Source organism: Salmo salar, chromosome ssa10, assembly GCF_905237065.1.
Source record: "Salmo salar chromosome ssa10, Ssal_v3.1, whole genome shotgun sequence".
Taxonomy (NCBI): Eukaryota; Metazoa; Chordata; class Actinopteri; order Salmoniformes; family Salmonidae; genus Salmo; species Salmo salar.
The window spans coordinates 58,829,132-58,842,550 of record NC_059451.1 but is presented as its reverse complement, the minus strand read 5'-3'; positions in this window follow the sequence as shown (position 1 = coordinate 58,842,550).

The window sequence follows — 13,419 nt, the reverse complement described above, 5'->3', positions numbered from 1 at the left end:
TCAAACGTTTCGGGTAGCCTTCCACAAGCTTCGCATAATAAGTTGGGTGAATTTTGGCCCATTCCTCCTGACAGAGCTGGTGTAACTGAGTCAGGTTTGTAGACCTCCTTGCTCGCACACGCTTTTTCAGTTCTACCCACAAATTTTCTATAGGATTGAGATCAGGGCTTTCTGATGGCCACTCCAATATCTTGACTTTGTTGTCCGTAAGCCATTTTGCCACAACTTTGGAAGTATGCTTTGGGTCATTGTCCATTTGGAAGACCCATTTGTGACCAAGCTTTAACTTCCTGACTAATGTCTTGAGATGCTGCTTCAATATATCCACAGAATTTTCCTCCCTCATAATGCCATCTATTTTGTGAAGTGCACCAGTCTCTCCTGCAGCAAAGCACCCCCACAACATGATGCTGCCACCCCCGTGCTTCACGGTTGGGATGGTGTTCTTCGGCTTGCAAGCCTCCCCCTTTTCTTCCAAAAATAACGATGGTCATTATGGCCAAACAGTTCTATTTTTGTTTCATCAGACCAGAGGACATTTCTCCAAGAAGTATGATCTTTGTCCCCATGTGCAGTTGCAAACTGTAGACTGGCTTTTTTTGGCGGTGGCTTCTTCCTTGCTGAGCGGCCTTTCAGGTTATGTTGATATAGGACTTGTTTTACTGTGGATATAGATACTTTTGTACCTGTTTCCTCCAGCATCTTCACAAGGTCCTTTGCTGTTGTTCTGGGATTGATTTGCACTTTTCGCACCAAAGCACGTTCATCTCTAGGAGACAGAACGTATCTCCTTCCTGAGCGGTATGACGGCTGCGTGGTCCCATGGTGTTTATACTTGCGTACTATTGTTTGTACAGATGAACGTGGTACCAACAGGCATTTTGAAATTGCTCCCAAGGATGAACCAGACTTGTGGAGGTCTACAATTCTTTTTCTGCGGTCTTGGCTGATTTCTTTTGATTTTCCCATGATGTCAAGCAAAGGCACTGAGTTTGAAGGTGAGGCCTTGAAATACATCCACAGGTACACCTCCAATTGACTCAAATTATGTCAATTAGCCTATCAGAAGGTTCTAAAGCCATGACATCATTTTCTGTAATTTTCCAAGCTGTTTAAAGGCACAGTCAACTTAGTGTATGTAAACTTCAGAACCACTGGAATTGTGATACAGTGAATTATAAGTGAAATAATCTGTCTGTAAACAATTGTTGGAAAAATGACTTGTGTCATGCTCAAAGTAGATGTCCTAACCGACTTGCCAAAACTATAGTTTGTTAACAAGACATTTGTGGACTGGTTGAAAAACGAGTTTTAATGACTCCAACCTAAGTGTATGTAAACTTCTGACTTCAACTGTATGTACATGAAGGCAGGGTAAAGTGACTAGGCATCAGGATAGATAATAATAAGGTATTTGATGTAGATATGTAGATGAAGGCAGGGTAATGACGTGTTCTTCAGGTTTGGGTTGGCGCCCCCCCTTGGGTTGTGCCGTGGCGGAGATCTTTGTGGGCTATACTCGGCCTTGTCTTAGGACGGTAAGTTGGTGGTTGGAGACATCCCTCTAGTAGTGTGGGGGCTGTGCTTTGGCAAAGTGGGTGGGGTTATATCCTGCCTGTTTGGCACTGTCCTGGGGTTTCATCGGATGGGGCCACAGTGTCTCCTGATCCCTCCTGTCTCAGCCTCCAGTATTTATGCTGCAGTAGTTTATGTGTCGGGGGGCTAGGGTCAGTCTGTTACATCTGGAGTATTTCTCTTGTCTTATCCGGTGTCCTGTGTGAATTTAAATATGCTCTCTCTAATTCTCTCTTTCTTTCTTTCTTTCTTTCTCTCGGAGGACCTGAGCCCTAGGACCATGCCTCAGGACTACCTGGCATGATGACTCCTTGCTGTCCCCAGTCCACCTGGCCGTGCTGCTGCTCCAGTTTCAACTGTTCTGCCTGCAGCTATGGAACCCTGACCTGTTCACCGGACGTGCTTGTCGCACCCTCGACAACTACTATGATTATTATTATTTGACCATGCTGGTCATTTATGAACATTTTAACATCTTGACCATGTTCTGTTATAATATCCACCCGGCACAGCCAGAAGAGGACTAGCCACCCCTCATAGCCTGGTTCCTCTCTAGGTTTCTTCCTAGGTTTTTGGCCTTTCTAGGGAGTTTTTCCTAGGGAGTTTTTCCTAGCCACCGTGCTTCTTTCACATGCATTGCTTGCTGTTTGGGGTTTTAGGCTGGGTTTCTGTACAGCACTTTGAGATATCAGCTGATGTACGAAGGGCTATATAAATAAATTTGATTTGATTTGATTAATGTGTGTGAGTGGTGTGTGTGAGTGGACAAAACATTAAGAGCACCTTCAGAATATTGAGTTGCCCTCAGACTAGCCTCAATTTGTCAGGGGATGGACTCTACAAGGTGTTCAATCAATAAATCAAATGTATTTATAAAGCCCTTCATACATCAGCTGATGTCACAAAGTGCTGTACAGTAACCTAAAACCCCAAACAGCAAACAATGCAGGTGTAGAAGCAAAATGTTTTAATTGTTCCACAAGGATAGTGGCCCATGTTGACTCCACTGCTTCCCACAGTTGTGTCAAGTTGGCTGGATGTCCTTTGGGTGGTGGATCATTTTTGATACACACGGGAAACTGTTGAGAGTGAATCCCAGCAGCGTTGCAGTTCTTGACACAGTCCCCTTTTTTCTTTTATTTTCTACGTAGTGGCGCAGCCAGTCCACAAGGTGGCGCAGTGCCCCTCTTACATTCTTTGTGGAGCTCTGTGCCTGATATAGAGGTCATGGATGGCAGGGAGCTCGGTCCCAATGATTTACTGTTCCTTCCGCACGGCACCACCCTCTTTGCGATCGAGGGTGGTAACAGTTGCCATACCAAGTGTTGATGCAGCCAGTCAAGATTCTTTCAATGGTGCAGCTGTAGAAACTTTTTGAGGATCTGAGGGCCCATGCCAAATGGAGGGGGGAAAGAGGCACTGTTGTGCTCTCTTCACGACTGCGGAGGTGTGGACCATGTTAAGTCCTTAGCGTTGCCAAGGAAAGTGAAGCTCTCCACTACAACTCGTCAATGTGGATGGGGGCGTGCTCTCCCCGTTTCCTGTAGTCCACTCCTTGGTCTTACTGATGTTGAGGGAGAGGTTGTCCTGGCACCACAGGCCATGTCTCCTGCCTCGCTGTAGGCTGTCTCATCGCCGTTGGTGATCAGGTCTACCACCGTCGTGCCGTCAGGAACTTGATGATGGTGTTGGAGTCGTGCGTTGCCACGAAGTCGTGGGTGAACGGGGAGTATGAGAGGGTGTATGCCAGGATGATTGTAGACTAGCTCAGAAGCACGTTGACACACTAATGAATATGCTCACAGTGGCCCAGATTCACAAAGTGTCTCGGAGTACTGAGCTGGCCCAGATTCACAAAGTGTCTCGGAGTAGGAGTACTGAGCTGGCCCAGATTCACAAAGCGTCTCGGAGTAGGAGTACTGAGCTGGTCCAGATTCACAAAGTGTCTCGGAGTAGGAGTACTGAGCTGGCCCATATTCACAAAGCGTCTCGGAGTAGGAGTACTGAGCTGGCCCAGATTCACAAAGTGTCTCGGAGTACTGAGCTGGCCCATATTCACAAAGTGTCTCGGAGTACTGAGTTGGCCCAGATTCACAAAGTGTCTCGGAGTACTGAGCTGGCCCATATTCACAAAGTGTCTCGGAGTACTGAGCTGGCCCAGATTCACAAAGTGTCTCAGAGTACTGAGCTGGCCCATATTCACAAAGCGTCTCGGAGTAGGAGTACTGAGCTGGCCCAGATTCACAAAGTGTCTCGGAGTACTGAGCTGGCCCATATTCACAAAGCGTCTCGGAGTAGGAGTACTGAGCTGGCCCATATTCACAAAGTGTCTCGGAGTAGGACTACTGAGCTGGCCCAGATTCACAAAGTGTCTCGGAGTACTGAGCTGGCCCATATTCACAAAGTGTCTCGGAGTACTGAGCTGGCCCATATTCACAAAGCGTCTCGGAGTAGGAGTACTGAGCTGGCCCATATTCACAAAGTGTCTTGGAGTAGGAGTACTGAGCTGGCCCAGATTCACAAAGCGTCTCAGAGTACTGAGCTGGCCCAGATTCACAAAGTGTCTCGGAGTACTGAGCTGGCCCAGATTCACAAAGTGTCTCAGAGTACTGAGCTGGCCCATATTCACAAAGCGTCTCGGAGTAGGAGTACTGAGCTGGCCCAGATTCACAAAGTGTCTCGGAGTACTGAGCTGGCCCATATTCACAAAGCGTCTCGGAGTAGGAGTACTGAGCTGGCCCATATTCACAAAGTGTCTCGGAGTAGGACTACTGAGCTGGCCCAGATTCACAAAGTGTCTCGGAGTACTGAGCTGGCCCATATTCACAAAGTGTCTCGGAGTACTGAGCTGGCCCATATTCACAAAGCGTCTCGGAGTAGGAGTACTGAGCTGGCCCATATTCACAAAGTGTCTTGGAGTAGGAGTACTGAGCTGGCCCAGATTCACAAAGCGTCTCGGAGTAGGAGTACTGAGCTGGCCCATATTCACAAAGTGTCTTGGAGTAGGAGTACTGAGCTGGCCCAGATTCACAAAGCGTCTCGGAGTAGGATTACTGAGCTGGCCCATATTCACAAAGTGTCTCAGAGTACTGAGCTGGCCCATATTCACAAAGTGTCTTGGAGTAGGAGTACTGAGCTGGCCCAGATTCACAAAGTGTCTCGGAGTAGGAGTACTGAGCTGGCCCAGATTCACAAAGTGTCTCGGAGTAGGAGTACTGAGCTGGCCCAGATTCACAGTGTCTCGGAGTAGGAGTACTGAGCTGGCCCAGATTCACAAAGAGTCTCTGAGTACTGAGCTGGCCCATATTCACAAAGTGTCTCGGAGTAGGAGTACTTAGCTGGCCCAGATTCACAAAGTGTCTCAGAGTACTGAGCTGGCCCAGATTCACAAAGTGTCTCGGAGTACTGAGCTGGCCCAGATTCACAAAGCGTCTCGGAGTACTGAGCTGGCCCAGATTCACAAAGCGTCTCGGAGTACTGAGCTGGCCCAGATTCACAAAGTGTCTCGGAGTACTGAGCTGGCCCAGATTCACAAAGTGTCTCGGAGTACTGAGCTGGCCCAGATTCACAAAGCGTCTCGGAGTACTGAGCTGGCCCAGATTCACAAAGTGTCTCGGAGTAGGAGTACTGAGCTGCGATCAAGTTGGCATTTTAGCTTATAATGAGACGCTTTGTGACCTCAGACCAATATCATTTTCTAAAACAAGTTTATTTGCTCCACTGCCATGATATAAGCAGCATTTTGTATTACTTGACTGTGTAACAATTGTTGCCTATTGCCTCACTGTACGTGATTCATTATGTGAGGAATATTGATCTGCTTTAGTTTAGTGCAGGCAGCAACAGGAGATGTTTCCATTTATAGTACTGTGGGACAGCAGGTGTCTGAGATGAAGGCCCTGCTCTGCGTGGCTGCCGACCACATGGATCTAGTGATCAGAACTTGGCCTGGCTAGCACAGCTGTTTAGTTTTAGTTCAGTGATTCAGTTTGGAGAGGACACACAGGCCTACAAAATCCATACATTCTGTAAAGTCATTGATCCTGTCAATTCAATAGCTCTAGTTATGATTAATTAGTCAGTGATGATTCACTGTTTTGAACACAAAGGCTATCTTCAGTGTTATGTTAGCAGGTACTTTGACCCAATCTGAAGGAAATTACAGATTTTAATCGAATGCCTTGAACTGTGTAACCTGTGGGCCATAAAGCAGATTACATTCACTACACTAGCATCTCATATTTATGATCCCAACAAATGGAACATTTTTATCAAATCCAGTCCTGTGACTTCTGCCATATTTTTACTCCCTCTGCCATAACTTCATTTGTCTCCCTCTGCCATAGTAAAACCAAGGATAGATAGATTGTGTCCTTGGATAAACTCTCCCCTGTGTGAGGCATGGATTATTTATTTTTTTTCTACCCCCAATCTCGAAATCTTGTCTCATCGCTGCAACTCCCCAACGTCTCGGTAGGTGAAGGTTGAGTCATGTGTCCTCCGAAACCGCGCTTCTTAACACCCGCCCGCTTAACCAGGAAGCCAGCCGCACCAATATGTCGGAGGAAACACCGTTCAACTGACGACTGAGGCAGCCTGAAGGTGCCCAGCCCGCCACAAGGAGTCACTAGAGCGCTATGAACCAAGTCAAGCCCCCCTGGCCAAACCCTCCCCTAACCCGGACGACACTGGGCCAACTGTGCGCTGCCCTATGGGACTCCCGATCACGGCCGGTTGTGATACAGCCCGGGATCAAACCCGGGTCTGTAGTGGCGCCTCTAGCACTGCGATGCAGTGCCTTAGACCGCTGCGCCACTCGGGAGTCCAGAGGAACGGATTCTTGATCTACCTAATGTTTGAAAGCGATTCGATGTTCCAAACATATTGTTCATCATGTCTGCTGCAGAGGGACAAGATAGAGCAATGAGAAAGCACAGTTTGATCAGTCATGGAAATGAATGATGAAAACATGTTGTCTCAGCAGCTAAAAACAAGATGGAGAACAAGGTAGAGTGAGAAAAATCGGAGCTTTGGCAGAGTCACAGCCGACCAGCACTAGCTCATGTATTCATAGTCACTTTAACCATATCTACATGTACATACTACCTCAATCAGCCTGACTAACCGGTGTCTGTATGTAGCCTCGCTACTTTTATAGCCTCACTACAGTATATAGCCTGTCTTTTTACTGTTGTTTTATTTCTTTACTTACCTATTGTTCACCTAATACCTTTTTGCACTATTGGTTAGAGCCTGTCAGTAAGCATTTCACTGTAAGGTCTACACCTGTTTGTATTCGGCGCACGTGACAAATAAACTTTGATTTGATGTTAATTACCTTTTTTTTTTCAGAGAGAGAATCGATACTTGATGTCAAAAAATGGATATATCCGTCACAAATAATATATACTGTATCAATTTCCCACATCACTAGATATTACCTGCACTTCCTATTCAGCCTTCAAATGTCATAGCTTAGCAGCTTTCCAAATGCAAGGGTTGATATTACTTTGGTGTATAGTGACAGAGATGATGGCTTCCAGACTGTGTTTGTAAAGAGGACCTTTTTTTTTTTTTTGGCAGCTGAGCTCTGTCACCACCATGCTGATGATGGCAAGGGTAAAAATAGCCTCCCCAACTCTATTTGTCCTCTCAAGACAAAAACAAGACTAACAATGATGGCTAAACACTGAATGTACGAAAGACAAATACTGTATAGTGGACCATCTTGAATAATTGAACATTGTCGTGATAGACCTTCATTTGTAATTCTTCAAGCTAAACAGATTTAATGATCTATAAGCATGGCCTAAAATTAACGTTTTGGTTCCCCCCGACCACTCTCTTAATAAATTATGAATAGATCCACCATTGAGCACAACAACAACACTTGTTACAGAATATTTTACAAAGAAATAATAGTCATAATAATGACTATTAGTCATTTAACCAAAAGATCGCAGACGAGACCAAAAAAATGTTTCAACATCCCCTTTTTTTTTTTTTTAAGGGTGGGAGATTACCGTGGTAACGCTCTTCGGACCGATACGCCGGAAGGGAGAGGAAATATGGCGGAAGTGGATGAGTTCAAATCAAGCAGCGCCTCAAGTAAAGTTGGCGAAGACGACGAATGTTCTGAATGGACAACAGTAGTATCGAATACAGAAAGGAAATTGTGTAAAATTGGAGTGGAGGATATGTGTAATGAATGCTAATGAATCACTTGTTGGGATTTGTTTGTTGAGTAAAGATGCATATCTGGGAGACCCGTTTGAGGTGTCAAATGGAGAAGTATGCACTGGGAAAAGTAGAGTCTGTCAGAGTGACCAGGAGTGGTCTTTTATTTTTGATTCATTGTATTTCTGAAGAACTGAGAAAGATTGCAATGGGCCTCAAAAGAATCCGTACAACAGAAGTTTTATGTTTTGAACTTCAGCGGGGTAGAGACACCCGTCAAAGGAGTCATTCTCAAGGGTGACGACGGATGTTCAGGTTGAATCCCTGAAAATATTTCCTGGTGTGGTTGGTGTCTGGCGTCTGACCCGCTGGGTGACCGGAGGAAAAGAAGAAAGTCTGTCGGTCCTGTTTGTTTGTTGATAAAGAACAAATAACTGCACATGTGAAGCTTAGTTATGTAAGATACACTGTAAGAGTTTATGTCCCCAAACCACTGCAGTGTAAGAACTGTAAAGGATTTGGTCGTGTTTCAAGTGTGTGCAGACGGACAGAGCATAATGAAGAACGGTGTGTAGAAGGACGACAGTGTTGTAATTGTGGTGGGGATCATGATCCCAGAGTTCCTGGAGTGCCCTGTAAGGGTGAAGGACATTGAGGTGACAAATGTTAGAGCGGTCAATTGAATCTCCTAGGCGGAGGTGATTTTAAAAGAATTGAGAAAAGAAGTGATGCAAGTGAAGATATGGTAGTACCACAGCCTCTAGTAAATGTTTGCTGTCAGTCAAAAGATACCCTGTGTGTTAAAAAGGTGGATTTTGTGGCGTTCATTGCCACAGTTGTAAACTGTACGGAACAAGTCTCAAAGAAATCTAAGAAACTGGAGATTATTGTGTCTTTGCGGACAGAAAAGTTTTTTTTAGGGACTTAAGGATTTTACATCTTGCAAGACTTACAATGGGTACTGGCGCCTGAAGACCCGCCAGGTTTACCTTGAGCCCGTAGGGATCAGATTTGCTTGATTTAGTTTTGTTATTACATTTTTTTTGCTTGGTCGTTTTTTGGGGGTATTTTGTTCCATTTTTGGGTTTCTATCCCGCACAGTATGTGGCGGAATACTCATTAAATTGTGCGATCGCCAATATACCATAGAAGAAGGTAACGCGACTCGAGTCATGTTTTTTTGCTTGAGTCTGACTAGTAGCTGCATTGTCTTCTTTCACTCAGCTCTTCAGATGCTTACAGCCCCCAGCCAGGCAGTGTTGCAGCGCGTAGTAGGATAGGCTATAGGATTGGTAGTTCTTTGACTTTGTGCGATTTCATTTACCAGCTATGAAACAAAACAACAGAAATACTTTGAAAACATCTACTGTAGCATTTATTTTACTATAAATGTGATCATACTTAACTTTTTATTCACAAATGCGAGTGAAATGCCCTGACGATCCGCAACGTGGTTGGTAAAATAGACATCTTTACCCACCAATTCCAAAATCTACCCGCATTTGACAGGTGTTAATTTTAGGCCCTGTCTATAAGGTCAGTTGAGTGTCCTCCTGCACAGTTGTACCATAAACTGTTTACCTATGTTAGTGTCCTGTACCCTAAACCCTTGTACCCTGTGTTAGATCACTGTCTTGTTTCTCTCAGGAGGAGCTGTTTTCCTTCCTGGCAGAGTGATATGACTCAAGTATTGCTCTCCTGAGTCGTTATCAGCTGCTGTTCTACCAGAAAGATGGCTCTGTGGAGATGTTAAGCATTAGGCAAGATAATCACATGACCCATGGGAGTAGGCAGGCCAGGGGCTGAATGTGGGGAGGATACTGATACAAGAGGATGTTTTGACAATTGTGAGCACCAAAAGTGTCTTTTGGCCTTTTCTACTTGCCCTTTTTTTCAATCTCGACTACATATTGTCCTCTAAATTGTCCTCTAAATATTTCCTGTCTGAGCTTCAGCCGTGTACGATTTATAAACTGTGTAAAGTGTACTCTGAAGTTACTTTAAAGAGTAACCGAAGGAAAACTTCTCTGGTGGAAAACGGCCTGTGACATCGACATTAGTCACATTTATTCTAATGTCAAAATTTACTACAAACTGTAAATAGGATAATTTTCAGTCTCATCCAAAATTTTGATTTGCAAGATTATTTGGAAAACATGGTATGTCACAGAATGAAGGGTACCGTAACAGTTTTCCTTGGCTTGGGTTTGTTTCAATCTTGCCTACAGTTGACAGCATCCAAGTAATCATCAATTCTGAGCACAGCTGCACGCGACCAGATCGTAATGCCCATGGTCAATTTGGTTTGACATTCAATATCCCTTCGGGGATAGTTGGGGACCATCAGTAAATTACAAAATGTACAGGCGGACAATATTTTTTACATGTCAATAGTTCCAAATTTCAATGACTTAACCTCAAACCAACTATAAATAGTAGAAATTAATATACAATTATTGATAACATTTAAGAACTCAAATATGTGCAACGTAAAACGTGACAATATTTTTATATTGTGTAATTTATTGACGGTCCCTAACTAGCTCCAGTGCTAGGCTCTCCAAGGTAAAACCAACTGTGCCACGGTCGCACTCCGGCCGGCTGAAGCTAATTGGTGAAAGAAGTTGACTAGCTAATCTAGGCTACTTTCAGACAAGACCTGGTTAGACTGTTTCAAGTCATCTAGAGGGGTGAGTGACTGTATACTGTTTTGCCATGTTCACACACACACACACACACACACACACACACACACACACACACACACACACACACACACACACACACACACACGAGACACCTCCAAGACCCAAATCTCATTCTGTCGCATTTCCTAATAAGGGGAATTGAAACAGAGGCTAAATCGGGAAGTTCAGCCCCCCTTTAAATACATAAAAGTGAATAGTAACATAAAAAAAGTAGCCTTTTTTTCTGACAATGTAGCAGGGTCCAGGGAACAAACCAGGGTATCACGTCCAGATACATGTAAACGCACCGAAGTTGTCCCTTCAACTTGATGTTGATAGGCGTTTACATGTTGCAACACTGATGCTGAAGGGACAACGTTTACATGTAACATACAAAGTGCATGTCCGTCTTGTTTACAAGATATCCCCATTTTGATAGATTCCTCTGAGAAAACTAGTGGCTCAATAATGTCTCTGTATTTTTCCTCAGTGAATGCTCAGGTCTTGTGTTACTTTTTTTTGGGGGGGGAATTTGCTAGAAATGTGGGTTTTGTTTTCTTTCCAGTTTGATGTGAAAAAACCAGCGCACCTTCTTGAGGAGGACCAAATGCCATGACCTTCACCAGGAGGACCTCTTTCTGGGGGGAACTGTGTGAATGTGTTCTCCCACCAGCTCAATCTAATTGTATATGGGGGACCAGTATACAGGAAACAAGCTCGGCAGCAAGAAAGACAGGTATGTGTGGTTCAATGCTTCCCATCTAAAAGGCTGAGAAAGATAGCATGCTGTTTAACTTTCCATCTATTTTGTGTGTGTGTGTGTGTGTGTGTGTGTGTGTGTGTGTGTGTGTGTGTGTGTGTGTGTGTGTGTGTGTGTGTGTGTGTTCTCTCTGCTCCTCTGATAGATGGACGGACCATGAGAACACATTGATTTGACCTCTAACCTGCTCACCCAGGGGCTGCAGTGGTCATGAGACAGAGAGATCATTCATATGCACTGTACAGTTCAGTTTGGACGTTCGTGTTTCTACTGCTGATTGACACAGAAGTGAATATATGCTTTCTTCAATGTCTTTAAATCAAGTTATACGTCTCAAAGATCCATTCAAATTACAGGGATTTTTCGGGAAATTATTTAGACCCCTTGACTTTTCCAACATTTTGTTAACGTTACAGACTTATTCTAAAATGGATTAAATAAAACATTCCGTCTACACACAATATCCTATAATGACAAAGCAAAAACAGGTTTTGAAATTTCTGCAAACGCATAAAAAAAACCACATACCTTATTTACATAAATATTCTGACCCTTTGCTATGAGACTTGAAATTAAGCTCAGGTGCATCCTGTTTCCATTGATTATCGTTAAGATGTTTCTACAACTTGATTGGAGTCCACCTGTGGTAAATTCAATTGATTGGACATGATTTGGAAAGGCACAAACCTGTCTATATAAGGTTCCACAGTTGACAGTGCATGTCGGAACAAAAACCAAGCCATGAGGTCGAAGGAATTGTCTGTAGGGCTCTGAGACAGGATTTTGTCGAGGCACAGATCTGGGGAAGGGTACCAAAAAATGTCTGCAGCATTGAAGTTCCCAAAGAACAGAGTGGCCTCCATCATTCTTAAATGGAAGAAGTTTGGAACCACCAAGACTCTTCCTAGAGCTGGCCGCCCGGCCAAACTGAGAAATCGGGGGAGAAGGGCCTTGGTGAGGGAGGTGACCAAGAACCCGATGGTCAATCAGATGGGAGAACCTTCCAGAAGGACAACCATCTCTGCAGCACTCCACCAATCAGGCCTTTCTGGTAGAGTGGCCAGACAGAAGCCACTCCTCAGTAAAAGGCATGTGATAGCCAGCTTGGAGTTTGCCAAAAAGCACCTAAAGGACTCTCAGACCATGAGGAACAAGATTCTCTGGTCTGATGAAATAGAACTATTTGGCCTGTATGCCAAGCGTCACGTATATAGGAAACCTGGCACCATCCCTACGGTGAAGCATGGTGGTGGCAGCAAAGTACAGAGATCCTTGATGAAAACCCTGCTCGGGACCTCAGACTGGGGTGACGGTTCACCTTCCAACAGGACAACGACCCTAAGCACACAGCCAAGACAATACAGGAGTGGCTTTAGGACAAGTCTCTGAATGTCCTTGAGTGGCCCAGCCAGAGCCTGGACTTGAAACCGATTGATCAACTCTGGAGAAAACTGAAAATAGCTGTGGAGCGACGCTCCCCATCTAACCTGACAAAGCTTGAGAGGATCTGCAGAGAAGAATGGGAGAAACTCCCCAAATACAGGTGTGCCAAGCTTGTATCATCATACCCAAGAAGACTCAAGGCTGTAATCACTGCCAAAGGTGCTTCAACAAAGTACTAAGTATAGGGTCTGAATACTTATGCTAAATAGGGCTGCTAGAATCCTGACCAGAACCAAAAAATATGATCATATTACTCCAGTGCTAGCCTCCCTACACTGGCTTCCTGTTAAGGCAAGGGCTGATTTCAAGGTTTTACTGCTAACCTACAAAGCATTACATGGGCTTGCTCCTACCTATCTTTCCGATTTGGTCCTGCCGTACATACCTACACGTACGTTACGGTCACAAGACGCGGGCCTCCTAATTGTTCCTAGAATTTCTAAGCAAACAGCTGGAGGCAGGGCTTTCTCCTATAGAGCTCAATTTTTATGGAATAGTCTGCCTACCCATGTGAGAGACGCAGACTCAGTCTCAACCTTTAAGTCTTTACTGAAGACACATCTCTTCAGTAGGTCCTATGATTAAGTGTAGTCTGGCCCAGGGGTGTGAAGGTGAACGGAAAGGCTGGAGCAACGAACCGCCCTTGCTGTCTCTGCCTGGCCTTTTTCCCCTCTCTCCACTGGGATTCTCTGCCTCTACCCCTATTACGGGGGCTGAGTCACTGGCTTGCTGGTGTTCTTCCATGCCGTCCCTGGGAGGGGTGCGTCACTTGAGTGG